This window comes from Osmia lignaria, chromosome 10 (assembly GCF_051020975.1).
Source record: "Osmia lignaria lignaria isolate PbOS001 chromosome 10, iyOsmLign1, whole genome shotgun sequence".
Classification (NCBI taxonomy): Eukaryota; Metazoa; Arthropoda; class Insecta; order Hymenoptera; family Megachilidae; genus Osmia; species Osmia lignaria.
In genome coordinates, this window is record NC_135041.1 from 10245015 (window position 1) to 10259114 (window position 14100).

General features: G+C 40.2%; 1 protein-coding gene across 6 annotated transcripts in view; it reads right to left on the minus strand.

The window, feature by feature from the left end:
- Positions 1 to 14100, minus strand: part of kek5 (leucine-rich repeat, immunoglobulin-like domain-containing kekkon 5 protein) — a 239796-nt gene that overhangs the window by 204411 nt on the left and 21285 nt on the right. For 3 of the 6 annotated variants that reach the window (XM_034339826.2, XM_034339830.2, XM_034339823.2), the window contains exon 2: positions 7135 to 7205. The exons of the other annotated variants lie outside the window; for them this stretch is intronic. The gene's annotated coding sequence lies outside the window, so the exon portion shown is untranslated. The remainder of the gene's footprint in view (positions 1 to 7134; positions 7206 to 14100) is intronic. 6 annotated transcript variants of the gene reach the window in all.

A 14100-nucleotide genomic window follows, 5' to 3' on the forward strand; every position in this document is an offset into this window, starting at 1 on the left:
TTTGGACAGGTAATAGAGGGCAATGTTTGGAGTGCAAAGATTCGAGGAATTCATGGGAGCATCAACATTCGTAGCTGAAGATCTCGAGGGTGTTTGTGTGTATCTAAGGGTGAAAGTTCTTAAGGATGAACGGAGAGCTTAAGGTGAGGCTTTAGAACAAAACTCTGGGGACAGAGTTTTGAAAGGGGGCATTAGAGAGCAGATTGAGTTCAGCAGAGCGAGTAACATGAATTTGTATCTCTTTTGTAACCAGGCTCTCCATTTAATGTCTAAAAAGATAATCGAAGCGTTTCCCCCCTGAATACAGTTTATGAAACATTAATGCAACATCCTGTAATATTGATATGACCTATTTCTCACTAATTATTCGCCTTTTTGTCTGCTATTTTTACAATTCCCCTGCGTATACCTCGGTATTCCCAAAGTAGGATTGACACAGTTTGCTAGATTTAAATAAAAAGATGAATAAATTCAACTTTAGCTTCAAATTTATTTTCTTATACTTTATATATTATTTATTCTTGAAAAGTGTTTGTAGAGACACCGATGCAATGTTGTGTTAGAAAATTCATTCAATTTTAAGCTCGTGTCAGACGGTCTATCATTGGCGACCAGAATATATTCGTTTACTTTAAAAATCCTCTTTTTCCCTCTCTCTTTCGTTAAAAAAGCAAGCCGTAAAAGCAAGACGCGTAGAAGTTGAATTCGCTTGGGGCAGTTTCATTCGAACGAAGCAGCTGGTTGGGTGTTAAATGGGTTTCGATTCCGTCTCGATGTAATTTGAATGAATGGGACGTTCGTGCAAAGTGGGTAGGGAAAAGCGACGATTAATTGACGAAAATTCGCGTTAGAACAATGACTTTCTCGGGAGGGTGGCTAAGCGAATGGTCGTGACTGTGAGAGCGTGGGGCTGTAATTCTCATCAGAAATGGCCCATTCTCCACCAAGATATTCCAACTTCTCGGGGAGCACTGTAAAAGACCGTCGCCACTTATGTGCAATGAAGTTGCCGACCGTTTCACATTTTTACCACGTTACGTGACAACGGGGGAAAAAAGCTCGATGAGCGGAGAACTGTCGAGCGGGAAACGACTGAAGAAATGCCTGATCGACCAGCGTGAAATGCTTCCATTTTATCCGTTAAGTAGATTGAACGATCGAGGTATTTACGGTCCGATCATTATCCGCGAAACGCGGTTCATTAACATGTTATCTGAAAAAGTGAAAATTCATACGTGTAACAAAATACACTGAAACTCTAATTGTTACTATTACTGAAAGATCTAATTTTAAAAAAATCAAGAAAATTCTCTATAATTGTAATCAGAAATATTCAATCACGTTCAACCGCTTAATCCGCCTCTTATTCCGCATGACTAAAGATTCATCAAAGCACAGAATCGAGAAGTGCTCGTTAAAGCACTTAAAGCGTGACAATCAGGTCACGCTTCCGTTGAATCGCTTTGATCTCGAAAAAGAGAACATAAATTCCAGGATAACTAGTCATTTCCCGCGTGATTCGTAATCGAACCTCTTTCGTTCGTCATTGTTCTCATTCTTGTAACAAAAAACGTTGCTCCGGTTTCCATCGGACCCGACGAGGATACAGGAAAAAAAGTATATGGTTCGCGGACAAAAATCTGGCGACAGTGAATTTACGTGGATATAACCGGCACATGACGTCTCATCGTGGTGCAAGCAGCGGTAATTACTGGAGCTGGATCTGCCGTGTCACCGCACGAGTACGTCCTTCATTTTTCGTTCTGCGCGGATGTGACGAGCACAATGAACGAGCAAAATGATCACGCGACTCGTCCGAAACGACAGTTTTCGATTAATTCCTTCACAAAAAATTCTGACATTGTATTTTTCCTAAACAATCGCGAAATCTTTGGAATTTACATACACAGCACTGATTAAAAAATCTATATTATTTTTCGTAGAAAATATGAAGGGAACACGATTCGACGGTCTATAGTGGAAAGAAATCAATGTCGCAAAACACTGTCCCAGATTTTTCGCGACAAGTAAAAAAGCTGGAGGATTGGAGAGTGGCGAACGACGACGCAACAGCTGCTACGTAAACTCGGCACAAAGAAGGCCATCGTGCACGCGAGGCAGTAAATATTGGAATCCTCGTGAAACTTCGGAGTCATATACGCCCTCGCATAATGCTAGACTAGCGCAGGTCGTTACGGATCGGGCAGGCCCCGTCTGTCGAATAAATCATTCGAAATACCTTTCGACGCGTGATGGCGGAAGATCTGATTTGATGCGGCTCGCTCACTAGCCACAGATATAAGTAGCCTACGCGGCTTCCAGTGAAATTGCGAACGTGTCACGCATCCGACATTTGCGTTCCCGATGCTGTGGATCGCCACACTTTATGGGGATGATTTTGACGCCATGAGAAACTAACTTTGCGTAACCCTTCCGATCTTGTGGTTCGAAGAACTTCCACTTACTAGTATCTAATATCTTGCTCCCTCCTAAATATTAATAGTCGTTCATACCTCCTAGCGAAGAATTTTTACGAAACAGAAGATAGGTTGGACGCGTTAAAGCATCGATCGATCATTTTTTCACGATCGCCAAGAAAGAATGATGGATAAGGTAGATAATGGTCGCGCAAAGCGCTACGTGGCATTACTTTGTTATTTGCCGACGAAAATATCGATGACGATAATATTTTCAGGTCGAGAGAATTCTGGAGAAAAAAGAGTGTTTGTAGCCGGGTTGTAGAGTTTCGTTGGAAAAGCGCGTTCGTTCGTGATTCATCGAGGTAAACGCAAAGCGCGAACTCGCTGTTGGGGCATTTTACAGAGGAAATTGTACATCAGCCCGAGAAAATTGAAAACGTTAGGAGCTACCATCCCTTTTGACAATCCTTTGGGCTGATTCGGTTCGGTTTCCACGGATGCGCCTTTTTTTTCGTGTTTCCGCCGATGCAAGGGAAACGACGTGCACTCGCACTTTTAAAGACAATGAAATTAAATTGCTCCTCTTGTCAGCGGTGAAGTCGTTTTCATTTCCCGGATGAAAACCACTCTCTAAATGGAACTTCCAAAGATTGAGTTTTATCAATTTTCTACATCTGAGATTTGTACGCTGCCCCCTTTTAACTGATGCGTGTAATTAACGTTTAATAACGCTTGATTATAGTCGTAGTAACATTTTGTACTTTGCAAGGGTTGATAAGGGAAAAATTTTTAAATACTGTTTTCAATTACTCAAACAATTTCGAACTTAATAATTAAACAACGAAAAAAGAATGAAAAATTGTAACGTTCTGGACAAAATTCTGCGAATTCTTGCAATTTTAATCAGCGCCATCCTCGCCTCCCCTGTTTTCCCCTACTTTCTGTACACAACGTATTTTACCTGCCGTTTTCTTCCCTTCTTTTTTCCACTTTTTGCATCATAATTCCAGCTTAAAATAGCTGGTTCGTTCCGTTTCGTTCTGCGCGCTTGCATAGCGGGGCCATAAGTTGGAAAAAAGCAATCGTCTCTCACGAGAAGCGAGTTAACCGCCGTAAAGGATCCGAAGCGGAGACTAAAGCCGATAAACAACTTGGCGGGACCCTTTTCCCGTGGAAAAGCATTTGGGTCGTTTACTCATACGTACGTACGTGAAATGCATAGGACAGCGAGGGGATGCGAGATCCGCGAGAAGAAAGTCCGCCAGCTATAAACAATCGCGAATGTTTCCTTACGTTCGGGGCGGAACATAAATTCATTCGCGTCGACGAAGAAATATAACGGGCCGTCGCGATGCTCTGCGTTCCACCATAAGTCGTGAACTTTGATTCAACGTTGCGATCCACGCTTTTCATTCGACGAGCTAGAATTTCCTAGCGAAACGTTCTGACGAAGTAGAGAATTTGTTAACGAGCCAGTGCAATTTCACTTTACATAGAACAATTAACGAACGAAGGCAGGTTCTAACAATACTACCAGCCTGTGAACTTGTTTTACAAAATATAATGAATCATAATGAACCTCTCAAAAGCAAAAAGCAGATAACTTTGAATAGTTACTTTGAAATATTCTTATAGCAATAAAATGAATTAAACGATGCTTTTGACATCGAAACCTTTTTCGTATATTCAAAGAGGTCAATTCAATTTATAAATAAACTTAACGTCTCGTCTAATGCGTTAACAATTGACACGAAAGAAATTAGTACAATATGTGTCACTGTTCTGCCACCCGGACATTTTAATCAAATTGTCAATGTACGAACAAATATTCTTACAACAGTGAATAAGTAGGACAGCAATTTCGATGAAACTGTAGTCGAATGTTATAATTGAACGAAATATGCAACGAACCGTAAGCTTTCAAAAATTCTTCGCGTACCTCTATCATTCATCTGAAATCAATGCAAAAAGTCGAGAATAGCCAGACTAATTGACTCCGCATAAATAGAAAATCTATAATTATACTCTTCGCCAAAGTAGGGTAAATATTGCAGGAACTTCTGTTGATAACCAGTAATAACGACACTTTTTTCCTCTGTTTTTCATTTGAAAGGATAATTACATTTCAAATATTGTTCTATACTTAAGGTAATAGGCTTTGTACACGTGAAACGAAAGTTAAATATATTTTCGATCAATTATTTTCAACGTTCGGAGTAATGATACAACAGCGCATGCAAATAACAGTTAAATATCTCCAATTTTGCAATGATATTTACACGTGGAATTCGTTCGCCCACTCATTGCTCGAAATTGATTGATCGGACAGCGGAACAGATCGAGCATCAATTTGTCCTCTTCGTGATTTCACTCATACCAGGGTAATAATTTGTGGTGTACCAAAACGAATCGTCAAAAAAGTTTTTTTCCAATCGATGCTTCATTCAATTTTTTTTTTTTTTTTTTCGTGAATAACTCGAAGAGGCACAATGACAAAATGCATACGTACATACACTGTGCATTTAAGCAAGGAGCTCGTTTATCTTTTTAATTTAATCGAAGTTAGTCGAAGCGGTCACGATACGGAGGATAGATAATTTTTCAATCTATCCGACCGGGTCATAAATTCCGTGGAAGTGCCGTTAAAAATGCCGTGCGACGAACAAACGAGACTGAAATCGCTTCGAGGGGACAATGCTTCTTTCGACTCCGCCTGCGCGATTCGTTTTCCAATAAAATTGAGTGCTGATTATCTTTGGCTATCTTGTACTATAAGGTATAGAAAGTTCGACGAGGCAGCTAGCCAGGGGAATTTTTCGAATTTACGCCAGATTGTGACCAGTGGCCCGAATCAACGAAATAAGGCCATCTCTAGCATTCTCGAGCCGTGCAAGCGTTTCCCTCTCGTCGTTTCGCTCCGCGAATCTTCGAATGCAGATCCGACGATCTGGTAAAATAGCTTTCCTCGACTTTCGTTTTTTTTTTTTCTTCTCTCACCGGTGGCTCGTACAATTTCGCTGTTCCCTCCTCTTGGATATTTTACACGTTACCAAGCGGTCTGGTAAAGAGCTTTAGAATTTTAAGTGGAAATTTAGTTTCTCCGTAAGTTTAAATTCTTCCAGGTTATTGTGTAGTTTCACCGGGAAACTTAAATAATTTGAGAAAAACTATTCTAACTTTGCTTCGCTTATACTTTTTGAACGATAATTTCTTTCGAGCCACCGCGGTTTAAAATAAGGCTAGCAATGCAAGGATTTTAAAAAATATAATTGAAATTATCGGGATAATAACGAATTTTTGAATTTATCATTAATTCTTCTATGAAGGATCTACAGTTCTCCGATTGAACACCTATTTTGAGACGGCCTGTATATGTGAGTATAGGAACCAGCTGCAGCATTCGGGAACAATGGAACGGAGCGTTTCATACAAACCGCCTGCCTCTGCCCGTCTTCCAGTCAAAGAGAGGCCAAGAGAAAGAGAGGTTGCCGAACCGTTTCTATGCTGTTACGAGCGTCCCTAACCAGGTACAATCTTAGCAGACACCTTGGAAAGATTGCTCGACTCTTTCGTACCGTCTACTAAGAAATATCCGTGGACATTCAATTTTCCAGATACAATGAGCGACATCGCGTTTCGTTAGAAATATAACAATCTTCATAAACGATTGAAAATTAATAATTCCACGAATTAAAATTGCGATCTTTAAAATATTTTCATCAAAAGATAGAACGAAAGATATATTCGACAGTATTACACCGCACATATCTCAAGAATTTCTGTACCGTCATCAGGTATTCCGTACAATCTCCGCTAACGCTTTGAGTGCTCTCGGCTTCACCGGTGACCAGCGACGTTAAAATTAATCTTATTAGTTTATTATTAGCTGAGTTTCCGCGTGATCGTCGTATCTAACAGAATAAATGGCCTGACGTTTCGCTAATATTGCAGTCAGCTTACTCGAGAGAGCGACGTTAGCAAAACGCAAGGATACTCATTCTCCTAGACACAGATTTCATCCAGATTTATCATTTAGGTTACACCGATAATTCAAAATATACAATTAAGCTAATAAATAGAAAAATTCCTCCAATACAACTGTTTCGTAACAAATGATCCAGAATTCTCGGAAAATCAAGACAGATCCGTGCAGAGACAAGTTTCGAATGTTCAGTAAGATTTTCTTTCGTAGGCGTTTCGTTTCATACGTTCATCGTGCGGAACAGAGAATGGTTGGCAACGTTTGCAGCCACATATACGCGGCAACGTCGAAAATGGACCTTGCCTGAGAGAGGCCAGGTCGGTGTACCTTGATCAGGTAAGTACGAGCGAGCCGGAACAGGGCTGTTCAATCGGTACGATTGGCGGGGAATTCTCGCGAGACTGCGAAAACTAAATTGAAATCGGCTTGTACAAGCGCGGCTAAGCCACAGGGGCTCAAGGTGAGCCTCGACCTAACCCCGAAACTGATGTACCTGCGGCACTCGCTTCTGTTCGATGATCAATACGCTGCGGAAATGAAATTAGCACGTCGACCGCCACGGTATTTGGTGGAAAGGTTTTCACGGCTGCCAGCCAGCCGACATATTAGGTCATTTCGAAAGTTTCTAACGCCATGAAATCTTCCTCACCGTGTAGTTTTTTAATCGAATAAAAAGGGAAAGTATAATAGGCTCAAGAAATGATAGGTAAAATTTGAAAAGCGTTTTCTTACTTGTAATCGAACCGATGTGATCCAAAAAATTGTCGCGTTTTAAAGTGGACCAAGTAGATCAACGACTTACCCTGAAACAGAACAAGAGAAAACAAATATGAATGACAAAGTGAATCGGTAGAGGTTGCTAATGAATAGGTGCAACCATTAACGAACACTATGGCTCGTTTCCAACGTGAAAACGGCTTATAACGTTAACGGAACAGACCGCGAGTATGCAGTTACGTTGTATCGTTGACTCGTGTACAGAATACGTAAGTGGTCGCAAATTTTTACGCAATTACTCGGTGAATCTACTTAACCACCCTCCGGAGAATTCCGCTTAAACGTCGTGCAGTACCGCGAGCTATGCCATCTCCGTTATTATATTTCTCGAAACTTTAGCTTCAACACGCGAATGCTATTATCAAAGTACCACCAACGATACCCTGATATTACAAACACGAATATTATTATTCCATCAAATTTGAAAATACTTTCAAATCTTTTCACGCGTCAGTTCATTTGAAGAAACAAATAGTTTCTCTAAGAATGATCCCCTCGTTTGATTCTCGATGAAACAAAGTTTCATCTTGTTTGCTGGATTTATATAAATTCCTCGTGAAATAATGTTGCAAATAATTTCAGACGTTTCCATTCCAGCACGACGACGTGAAAAAAACTTTTAAGTATGTACAAGAGAATGCTACCTTTGTTGGCTGCTTCAAAGAGACTTTTCTCATTTAGTACGCTGAAAGATTTACCTTAGCTAGTTGTCTTTCGGACGAGATGTTTCAAACAATGCTATCGAATTCGTAGAAGTAATGATGTTACTTCCCGATTTTATTACGAAACACAGCTTTTTTCATCAACATTACCTACACCGGATCGAAAGAAACGTAGACACGCTGCGTTTTGCAATCACTTTTTTCAAAATAAGCATGTATCATACTGCATCGCTGTTATTATACAAGGTATCGTATAACTGACATTATAATTAGAAAAATTGCGATTTTATATATGAAATAATAAGACGAAAAAATGAAATAAAACTTTGTCATACGATAAAAATCAACTTTCTAGATTATCTCTATTTACGTTTATAAACATATGGACTAAATGTCGAGACAAAATATTTGCTTTTAAACATTTTTTTAACATAAACACGTATTTGTGGTTTCCTTTCAATTTAGAGTTAAGTATCACAGAATATATTTGTTAATAACATTTTCAGTTACTGAATAAAACTACCATAATAAAACCGGTATCCTCTTATACCTATTCAACGACAGAACAATACATCACTCATTGTTTAAAGGTAGTCACTAGAAACTTTTCAACCATTCCGTCCATTTTCCACTAGTCCATCTAAAACGACCTCGTATTACGGCCCGAAGTTCGTTTTTAAGCCGCTTTCAAAAGTGCTGCAAAATTTTGCAACAAAATCCGCTAATATAATGTACGAATCTTGCGTGAACACACCTGTATTCCATTAACCCTCGTACGACGTCAGTAATAATTTAAATTTAATTTTAATTCTTTTAATTTTAGAGTATTGCTATAATTTGAATACCACAATACACCTTTCACACGATTGACCCAATCTATTGTTCGAGGGTTCATGCCCGAAAACGAAAATCGAGGCCTCGACCCACTCGCGGGTCCAAGTAAATGGTAGAAAATGACCTGCCACCAGTGTCCTGACCATCCAGCGATCCCATGGGGAATTGGCAATTATTTATCCAGAAGCCGGTTGCCACGGAGTTATGCGAAGACAGGATAACCAAACTAATTGGCAATTTCGGGTTTGCCCTCGAAACTAAGGTTGCGAGAACAGTTTAAATTCGTCGGGATTATGGTCTCGACCTCACGTCCGGTTTTCTCTTACCAGTATAGCCTGGCTATCTTATCATCCTTCGGGTTTACACGACGATAAGTGAAGGCAAAATCGCCGCTTATCGTCATGCTAGTCGTACGCAGGGTATCGTCACTCTTCGTTCACGTTCGACCATTTTTCTGCTACGAAATACAGGGGATGGTAAGGGGTGGTCAAGTTTCCGGCTTGAGGGGTGGACTTTGAAAAATGCTTTCACCGGTAGGATGGATTTTAACCCCGCATTACTGGCGAAGGGTTTCATGCTATTATATTTGAACGATACTGAAGAACGATAAGAATACAATAGGTAATATAATGAACGACTAAATGGATTTTTTAATCCGTTTATTATAATTACAAAAGAAACCTTCAAAACGTAAAAGACGAAAGTATAATTGAACTGAAAATAATGATATGAAAGCACTCGAGAAAAGATTCAAAGTGAAAAATATAGAGAAGGAACGTTGTATTCAATTGAATAAGAGATATTGTCTCGATAACTGGTGTACAAAATGATTTTTCCTGGGTATGGAAGTTCAAGCTAAAGGTCAAGAGTTTACTTGCTTTTCTTCAGAGATAGCCTACTTTCCAAGACCCTATCTTACACACACAGTTTCAAATCAGAGTCGAACACAAAGTACTAAGCCACAAGATCTACACAACAATAAAACAATTTTCGTGGAAAATACGAGAGCCGAGAAATAACGACGAGTTAACGCGGATCCTTAGCTTGGAAAACTCGCGAACGTACCATGTCTCGGTCAAGTTCTGAGCTGTATTCAACTCGAGCAACTCGGCGTATCCTCTCGTACCTTACGATTTCGAGTCGGTTGCGACCATCGCGATCATTTGGCCATTGCCCATACTTTCCGTTTCTTCAATTTGCTCGCTCACATATCCAACGCCCCCGTACACGAAACCAGCCTTACGATTCGAACGTGCCTCGCTTGTGCCTGGCAGCTGTAAAGCGGGCTCCGAGAAAAAGAAATAAAGGTGACCAAAGGAGAGAAAGGAAGCCGGTAAGAGACAGAGAACACCGTTTCCCACCGCAATGCTCCGAAATCACGACTTCCATCGAGTTTCTAACTCCGGCATGCCTTGAAACGCGTACGTGTCCATACCTTCTCGTAGTTGACCCTAGTGGTCCTTTGAATCTATATCTTGAAGCAAAATCATCGTATCTATATACTACCGGATACACTCTTTCCCTTACGCTATAGACGATGCTTTACACATTTCGTATGAGGAAAAGTTACCTAACTCTTTGATGATATTTTAGGTTCAAATTAGTTCAATACAATTGAAGGACTAAATTTCTAGTTGTTACTGTCTCTTTCAGACTTTTCACTTTCAAGAACAGATTAAAAATCTTATTGACTGTCCTACTTTATTAGCGAACATAAAATTTTATGTACCTCCGCACAGCATTATTCTCTAATCCTGTTAGCACTCTGAAAGAGCTTATGTATGCTGTGTTGTAATAATCCGAATCATTTAACTGTTTGTGAACACAATACTCGTTTTTAGTTCCTTTGTACTCTCCGGAGGTTTATATGCTACCATCATACAATGTAAAAGGTACTCGCCCGTTAATAATTGTTAAATAAACAAATAAAATTTGACGATATCAAGAGTAACAAGTACCCACATATGTTCTATGAAATAGTCTACTTCCACGATTCCATATAGTCAATGCTTTCCACGTTGTATGTGTATTTGCTCAACTTTTCGACCATAGTTTGCTCTGAAATCAATTTACCATAATTGGAGATCCATGAAACGATCGCAAAAGCTGGTGTCCCTTTCAACCGATGGCAATCTTAACAATTTTTATTTTTGATTTCGCTAACCTGACTGAGATTCGAGCCCCAGGTATCAAGTGTACGAAGTACAAAAATTGGTGTGCTTTTTGAAAGTTGAAAAGGGTCAGGATGAATCAAGACCAAGGGATACACTCGTATCCACGAACCCACCGAAATTCAACCAAATCTCTCGAAAAAGGATACGAGGTCGATGAACTATCGATCTTTGACATTCGAGTGGCACGAACGAGAGAGCTAAGTGGCAAAGGAGAGTTGCACAGGCTCGTAACAAATTTTTTATCGCGATTCATGGAGCCGCGACGGTCATGTATCAACGGGTTCCCTCGAATTCGATCGTTGTATCGACGAGATACGATGTTGCTGGACTCAACGAACTTCTGTAGCATCTCTGAACGTCCATGTTCCCCGTGTCGAACTAAAAAATTGTTGGTGAACTAAATTTCCATCCTGTGAACCTATATAATACGAGCAACTGTGTCGCAAATCACAGATGGCCAGAAGTTTGAAAGTAGGCAAATCTTGGTTGCCACATGAGACTTGGCTCTCAAATTTTCTTCCAACCTCGACTCCCTTTATTATCAAAACATTCTGTTCTCCATGTACTTTTGCTTCTTTATCTATAAACGATTCTTGGTTAGCTAGAGGAATTAAAATCCCCTCGAACGAAGGTGTTTCTCAATAGTACTTCGCATGGATTACTATCGTTACACAGATTGCAGTAATCTGTACGTAACGTACTAATTGAAACTCGTATGATTAATCGGAGTAAGGTTTTAGCCGGCTATTGTTGGAGTATTGGGTAACGTAATTGCTGGTGGTCTAGCTTGTTACAAGATTAACTAGCTCCCTCCATTCTTTCTCGTTCTTTTGGAATATTCATAATGCAAGTCACGGTGTTGAAACGAGAAAGAAGCATAAGAGAAGTGATTGACCAGAAGCCACAAGTGATTTACACCCACTCAGGGGTTCGCCGATTTTTCACCGAAAGTAACCGCACGAAATTCGGCAACTGACTACGGGCCAAAGTTTCCTCGAACAACCTACGAAACCCTACCGATCGATCGTTTAATAGATGCTCGGCATACCGGTCGTGCGGAAAGTTGGCTCGCCATCGTGTACGGAACGCCGGAACTTCACCGCAACCTGGCCAAAGTTCGAGTTTTCGTTTTCCAGCTGCCAACCGAACGTTAGAAAAATACAGGCGGGAAAATCAACCTTGAAGAAAGAACGCGACTCTTGCAACGTAATATTATCTAGCTACAGCTGTGGCTACGGATCCTCGTATCTAATCTTCATCGATAGAGGCACCAAGAGAACGAACACGTAAGAGCTGCTATGTAATTTCAGTCCGCGAGAGGGTTTACTTGCATCGGCCTCAACTGAAATTCCATACGAGCCACCAATTACGAACAAGTCGAGGACTTTTCGTTTGATGATCTATCAAATTTACAAAGATGACACTTTGCACTCGTACGACCGTATCGAGATCCATTGATTCGATCCGGTTAATTGGCACAGAAGAAATTAACGAAATCAAGAGAAAAGTGACTAACACGACTACCCGTGATATTTTTGCAATGGAAACCATGTGTTTCATTTCCTTTCGGCGAGAGCAATTTTTTCAAATTGCAACGCGGGTCAAAGTTAACCCGATTCTCGAATTCCATTCCCATTCGGTCGACCAAGTGTCTAAATTACAGAGAGACCAGGACCAATCCTCCCTTTATAACTATCTACTACTTCTCTCCGACATGCGGATGATTATGATACTACCAGGACGAATCAGAGAAGAGCAAAGCAGGGAATCATCGCTGACCACCGATGAATTTACGAGCGACCATGGCAAACGATAGCCAGTTTACAAATCCGATCACGCTGAATACCGTCGACGCTTGTTTATGGATTATTCTCGTACTACATGCGGTCATACCAATGTACGAAGTTGCATACAGTCGGCTCGCATTAATACACCGCAATATTTAACTCATTTATTGCTGTACACACTTTACAAATTCGCTTATCGATTTCTCTGATAGGGTCTGGAAGACGACCATGAAATCTCTAATCTAATTTTAATTAAAGTTAACCTTTGAATGCTCGATCAAGTTCACGAAAATGTTCAACGATTCCTGGAAGCATAAAATAAGCATCGCGTAGCGCTATGAAGCTTCCACCTATTATACATTTAGACGTCTCCGGTGTAAAAGCAAATTCGAACGCTCGATTCATCCTGAGACAACGACTGCAGGCAGCGTCAGCTTCAAGCAGGATTATGCAAAACCGATTTAGTAAGCGCTATAATAGTGAGGAAACTTACGAGGCGAGAAGATAATGCGAGGAACGAGACTGGAAGTGCATTGTCTTGTTCCGGCCAAAAGGGTCTCACCGGTTTAGTTTTCGCGCCATCGTTCTTTCAGATCCCTAGGACTGATAGGACGTATCTTAGCGCGTTGAAGGATGTAAAAATCCGCTGTAAAACGGCTGACAGAAAATAGGATATTTCACTCCATACACAGATTACGTGCATGCACTTCAACATCCCAACGTTCAATTCCTTGAAAATCCAACTGAATAATAATTTAGTTTTAATCCTGAAATATAAATCATAAAATAAGTATCTTTATTTACGATTTATTCTTCATTCAAATGACATGCAGTTAATTTATTGGATCGGTGATATAGTCAGTTATAAACAGTGAAAAATTGTGCAATTTTTTTCTTCTCTTCGTATCACGGGTTTATCGTTGACGAACGATTAAGGAGAACAAATAGAACGCATTCAGTCGGTGAATTCGATTTCAACGTTAGCTGTTACAGCAAATATTGTTTCCGGATAACGCTATCAAACTTCAGCGTAGCTAGACTTAACATCCTTCCACCGGTAGCCGACGTTATTGGCATCAATGGAGCAAAAGCAACAATGCTACCTCTTTTTCCAGTTCGATTCATCTGCTGCTCTTTGTTCGTTTAACGTTGCGATTCGATCCAAAGCGATCTCGTTTCATTGTTAACTACGCTTCAAAGAAACCGCTGGGCTTACACTCGCGATAGTTGGCCATTTCTGTACCGTGTAACCGTGGATCACTGTTATATTACGTCAGCTAGTTTTTTGCAGAAAAAAAGTTCCTATTATTTTTCTTTGAGCTCGCGTTCGAATATACCCGATTCTACTGCATAAAGTGACAAAAAGAATTAGGGTAATTTGAAGAAATAAATAAAAGTATCCGAAATTAGGATGCTTCGTTTGAAATTAAGCGATCAGAATTGTTTATGTAAGACAGGTAAGAA